This window comes from Primulina eburnea, chromosome 14 (assembly GCF_022965805.1).
Source record: "Primulina eburnea isolate SZY01 chromosome 14, ASM2296580v1, whole genome shotgun sequence".
In the NCBI taxonomy this organism is placed as follows: Eukaryota; Viridiplantae; Streptophyta; class Magnoliopsida; order Lamiales; family Gesneriaceae; genus Primulina; species Primulina eburnea.
In genome coordinates this window covers 27,229,927-27,236,441 of record NC_133114.1, presented here as the reverse complement: position 1 = coordinate 27,236,441, position 6,515 = coordinate 27,229,927, and positions in this window count along the sequence as shown.

The following is a 6,515-nucleotide window of genomic DNA, read 5'->3' as shown; positions in this document are numbered from 1 at the left end:
CATAATATTTATATATTTAAATAATAGCCTTTCACTATTTTAAAAATATGTGTCATATCAATTTAGATTTTTCAATATACAATACATTTATACACAATAATGATTAATACATATCGACTCTACCATTATGTTAAATTGGTTAATTAAAAGTAAGATAGAGATCGATAATTATAAATAAGTGTGAGAACAATAATCATTAGAAAAGAAATCGAGCTTACAAAATAAATATTAGTCAAGAAATTTTCCTTAGCAATTCAAGGATGTAAACTGCATCTTAAAATAATCAATAACAAAAATAACCAAAATACAATAATGCATATCTGTGTGACCAAAATCCGAAGCAACAAAAAAATTCTTCAATCAATATTTTGTATTAATGCTGTCTTCAAATGTCCGTAACATATTACGAAAACACAATGAAATAATGATACTTAGTCTTTATGAATTCTTCATAAAATTCTCTCTTTGTTCATTTAATTTGTATCTCGCTCGTCTCGCTTTTCATTGGTGCAACAATTATTCTTTCATATTCGAATTTTGAACCGGATGAAATTTAAAATATAGTTTAATCCAACCAAATTTCGCATCACATGCAATGAATGATCCGGGGTTTCATCTCATGGCTAGAACCTTAAAATTTAAATTTTGAATGTATATTTAAATAAATAGTAGGTTTCTTGTGCAACGATACCATGTATCTATTTTAATGAGACAGATCGAGTCCACTGGACAATTGGATTAAAAAGTAATCTCATGAGTTTTGTGTTAAAAAAATTAGTAATTTCTTTAAGCAATAAATTTAACTATCCTAAAATATCCCAATTAATTAACTCATGGATCAATTTTTTTTATGTAAGTCTCTGTCAACTAGACAATTCGATTGCAAATCTTCCCAATAAAAAAACGAGTGTAGACAGACCCTTATACGAGTAAACATAGTTTTGTGGTCCAATTCTATTTCATTCATTATAAATCCATTGTGGTGGCATGACAAGTACGTTAGTGGTGTCATTTTGGTTTCATTAAAATCAAAATAACCTTTTTTTTTAAAAAAAAAAAAGAAAAAAAAAAGTGTGCGACAAAAAAGTTGATTTAAAAAGTTAAATGCGCATTTTGAATTTTCCGATCGAACACTTATTTTGAGGGATTATTTCACCATGCCCGTGCAGGCAGTACGGCCCGGATCACTCCACATGAGTGATCCGGGCCCACCACCATGTATTAAAAAAAAAAAAAAATTGGCTCGGATTTTTCCGAGCCGTTAGATCTACCCTGCGGGCAGTGCCCGCAGGGGTAGGGTCTACTTTACCTATTTTGAGAACTTTTTGGAATAATTAATTCGTGACAATGTTTTGAAAATAAATTCGATGAAATTTCAAACAATTAGAACGTCCAATATCTTTCCATTATTTAGATATTTGGTCTTTTTTTTATCCAATTTCCACCACAATTGATGAAGTGTCATTTTTCTTTACGACATGTAAACTTTGAATCGTAAGTTTTGTCACATCACACATAATATAAATTTAAAATACGCATCAACTTTTCTTGGAGGGAAATTGAGCGCCTCTCGCTCCAATATCCATGCGTATATAGGACCTATTTTTTTTTTTGAAATTGTATGTATGACAAGATCTTACTCGTTGAAATGAAGTTATGGTAGTGCCCACACATATAGGATCTCATCTACCTATGTGGATAGAGAAATAAATCTTTGTTTTTCTCTAAAAAAATCTCCAATTTCCTGGCATAGAAGTTATTTTGCAAGAAGATTCCAGCTACTTCTGGTTTCATCTAAGAAATTATTCAAACATAAAAAATGAAAATCGGTCATGATCCAACAAGTAAGAACTTCAATTTTTTATTCTATTTTTCAGTTTCTTTCTTGCAAATTTGAACATACCAATTTATATTTAATTTCAAGTCAAGAATTATAATCGTTAGCCTACGACATGATACTGGTGGATCTTCCCATGCAAATAAATCAATCATACCACTCTCTCATAGAAAATAAAAGGTTTCACCGAACAAATTAGTAAATACTGTAAAAATCAAATCACAAGAAAGCTGTAAAATCAAAGAATTGAAAACAAGACTGTCACGCCCCGGAGCCCGGGCCCGCATCTGCGTGAGTGCACAATGAACTCCTATAGCAACTACTTCGTATTCGTCCTCGCTTTACGAAAATGATTAACCCAAGTTGCTATAGAAGTCCATTGTAAGCCATTATAATTAAACTCATTTTAAATATTTAATTTTTCAGATGTGGGACAAGGATATCACAAAGACAATCACCATCCAATTTCGACGGTCATGGTATCTTTGACCTGGATCATCATTTGTCCAAGAAGCCGTCAATTGTCCTCTTTTTCCATATTTACAAAACAATATTCCTAGAAACATATGATGTCGTGATCTTGTGTAAAATATTTTGTTGAAAAGGGATTTGTTGAAAGAAAATTAGGGATTTGCTTTCTCTAAAAAAAGCTCATTCCAATGGATATGAGAGGAAAGATGTTATGTTTATGTTAAATTTCATATTATGTGTGATGTGACAAAACCAATAATTCAAAGTTTACATGTTGTCACGGAAAATGCCAATCCAGCAACCGTGGAGAAAATTGGGTAAAAAAATAATTAAATATCTAAATAATGAAAAGATACCGGCTGGACGTAAATTAAAGTGATAAAGCTACCGAACCATAAACCATTTTTCAAACAAATAATATGCTATTCCTATATTTTTTAATTTAATATTAAACAATAAAAACTCTGTATTAATCATGTATATAAAATAAAAAGTGTACATGGTATGTAGTCTCAATTTTATTTTTCAAAGAAAACACCAGTGAAAGTGGAGGGTTTGATCGATCTATACCAGTTCATATAACACCAAACAGAAGAAAGAGGCTAGGTCAAGACCTCTTACAAAACAACTATTTCTTTTTACAACGTAAATAAGGAATTAGTCCCGTTTTGTCAAGTTTTATACAACTCTAAGGTACAGTTTGGTACATTGGATAGGATAAGTAAGGGATATATAGTATAAGGATAAATCAAGGATAAATATAATGATAAGATAATATGTTGAATGTTTGGTATGATTTTAACATGAGTGATTAAATTTATATATGAATTGTAATGACAAAATTAACCCTACTTTAAAAACTTATATTTTGTTATCAATATCTTGTAATTGCATGTCTCAATTCTTATTATTATTTTTTTAAAATCCTGATTATATTAAAAAAATTATTAAAAATATATATTAGAAATAAATAAAATAAAATCATAAATGATGAATAATTTTAAACAATTTTAAAAATAATTATTCATCTTTATTTCCTTTAAAAAAATGAGAGAATTTAGAAAACAATAAAAAAATTCATTGTCCACACCAAATTATGCTATAATATTTATATATATATATATATATATATATATATATATATATATATATAATAAACATTAACTTAAATGTATTTAAAATATTGACACAAAGAGATACCAAACAACAAAGGCAAATTAAAACCATCGCATATTAAAAAAATAAAACCAAAGTACGGAATATAGTATGACAAATCCATGAAAAAGCTCACAGTCAACAAAATAAATCATTGTTTTCAACCATGTTGTAGATATCATACTCACTCTTTTTTTAAGAGTTGCTTGACCAAGGAGTGTCGAGCCTCGTCGGGTAAACTGAAAAAAAAAGCCAATTTCTTTGGATTCTCCACTAACTTGTCAGCTGCAAAAACCTTCTCATCTATTGTCAACCCTGGAATTGTACCCATAGCACCCCACACATCTTTAGTAGCAACAGGGTCATATCCAATTTTTTTTGAGAGGTCTTCTATGATAATCTTTGTCATGTCACTGAAATTGTTCATGGCATCGACAATACGATCTTCTATTTCAGCACTTCGTTTGCGTTTTTTGCTTATCGATTTCTTGCCTGTTGTTGCAACAGAAAATGTTGGGGCTGAGACAGAAATCGAATCAGCATTATCCTCAAACCCATCAAACAACTTTTCCAACCCCACATCCACTCCAACACCATCAGTGTTCCCCAAGTTCAAGGCATCTTCCTGTACGGCATCAACAAAGCTCTCAGATTGTTCTCCAGTTGCACGATCACGTCCAAAAATCTCACACCAATCATTATAAAATGGCCAAGACCTGTACCGCATCCCATGGACACTACTATCAATCTGTGCGGACAAATGAATGAAAACTAAGTCATAATATAGCACAAAGAAACTTATGCAAGTATAGTAGCATGATAGATATATATGTTCATTACATAAACTAACCCAACTGTTTTGTGCAGAGAAGTGGATGTCTTGTTTGGATTTAAGCAGAAAAGTAATTGGATTTTCTGTCATGTTTTGTTAAGATTAATCAATTGACATCGAAATGTTAAGAATGGAACTTAAATGGGATTTTCTGCCTATTTTTGGTTAGTTTTGGTTGGGATTTTCTGTTCCTGTCTGTGATTCATTGAGTAATTTGTACCATGGAACCAATGATACAACACTTTCTATCAAATATTTACAAGATCATAAATTCAGTTTGGTTCCTACGTTGTATGATATAATCCATTTAATTCCAAATGATGCATACAGAATCTACACTTCTGAAGCTTAAACAAGCCTCTCAGTGCTGTCAAAGCTCAACCTCGGAGGGCTCGCCTACGACGTATACACATAGCACAAGTATGTCTATTCTTTACATTACAAAAGTATACTTTGAAGCTTAAAGAAAAGTCTTTACATATTTACCTTCTCAAGGGGTTCCCATGCTTCATTTGTAGCGTCAATCATTTTTTCAGTTTCATTCCAACCTATTCCGCTCTTGCTTAGCAATGTCATCAATGTACCATGAGACTTTTTCCACACATGAATTTTTGAATTGATATGGGGATTGGCCCGCAAATCTGTATTCGGGAAGGTTTTCTTCATGGCATCTTCTAAAAAACTCAAATAACCAATTCGAAATCCATTCTCGCTCTTCCAACCGTGACCTATAGCTGCCTTCAATGCTTGAAGAAGAATTTCTTCCTCTCTTGTTGTCCACACCCGTCTAGTCTTCTCTACTTTTTTCCCTTTGTCATATCCTTTGCTGCTATTTGTTCTAAACTCCATCCCTACCATAAAACAAAAAAAATGGTCAGTATCTAAGTAAAATGTTTTAATTGTAACATAAAAATAATAAAACCGAGTAAGAAAATGACAAATCACAAATAATAGAAAAATCAACACATTCTGGAATAAAACAAGAAAATCGAAGATCCATATTGAAAGTAAAAAAAAAACACATGTTCGAGGAATACAATTTATGGCATCAACGTAGCTAAATCAAAACATCTACATGTTCTAGAATGTAGGCTTAATAACATATCAATACGGAAACATGTATCATGAACGAGAATACATCGACATTGCTAAATTTTCTCGCCACATATCCCAAGCTGGAGAGGACTCAATATTGTCAATGAAAGCATCTTCAGTATCATTAGTGGTACCAACACATGCATCCTCAGCTTCTAGGAGAGGATCATCTGGCATTTCTGATCGAATGAAATTATGTATTAGAATGCATGCCATGATAATTCGGTTTTGAACTTTCAATGGGTAAAACGATGGACTTCGCAAGATGGCCCATCTCCTTTTCAATAATCCAAATGCTCTTTCTATTACATTCCGCGCAGAGCAGTGCTTTGCATTGAAGAATTCTTTGTAATTTTGTGGACCAATGGAACCATTTCCCCATGCATCCCTGTGGTATCGCACTTTTCTATATGGCGTCAGAAAACCTTCTACATTGCCATATCCGTTGTCACATAGGTAGTATTGACCTGCCATTTTTGTTATGACATGAAAAAATTATGTTAAGTAAAGCAAAATACAAGATTTGTATTCAATGTACTATTTGAATTGTAACAAGTGAGTAAAAAATGTACATCTGACCTCTTGGTACTTTAAACCCATTTTGTCGATGAATTGCATCTCGAAGTACCCTAGCATCTGCGGCCGATCCTTCCCAACCAGTTAATGCATAAATGAATCTCATCTCCTGATCACAAACTCCCAAGATATTTACTGATGTGGTTCCTTTTCTTGTTCTGTATTTGGGCTTTTGTTGATTAGACACATGCACACTTATGTATGTTCCATCCAAGGCTCCAAGACAGCCCTACATACAGTAATTATCGGTTATTTTCAAAAGTATGTTTGCTATCATATATTCACAATTATGTTCAAAACAGAATAAACATACCTTAAACCATTTCCACGTTTCGTTAGTACAATTTTCATCAACAGGGACAGGCTTCACGAGAAGTATTGGGTACAACTTTAAGACTGATTTCAGAACTTCGTGAAAATGAGTGCTGACAGTGTGGCCACTACGTATATAGTCATGACTTATGATTCTATTTTTTTTATGATGGGCTAGTATAGACAAGAACATAGCCACCTTCTCCTCAACCCTGACATACCTAGATTCTAAAAGCC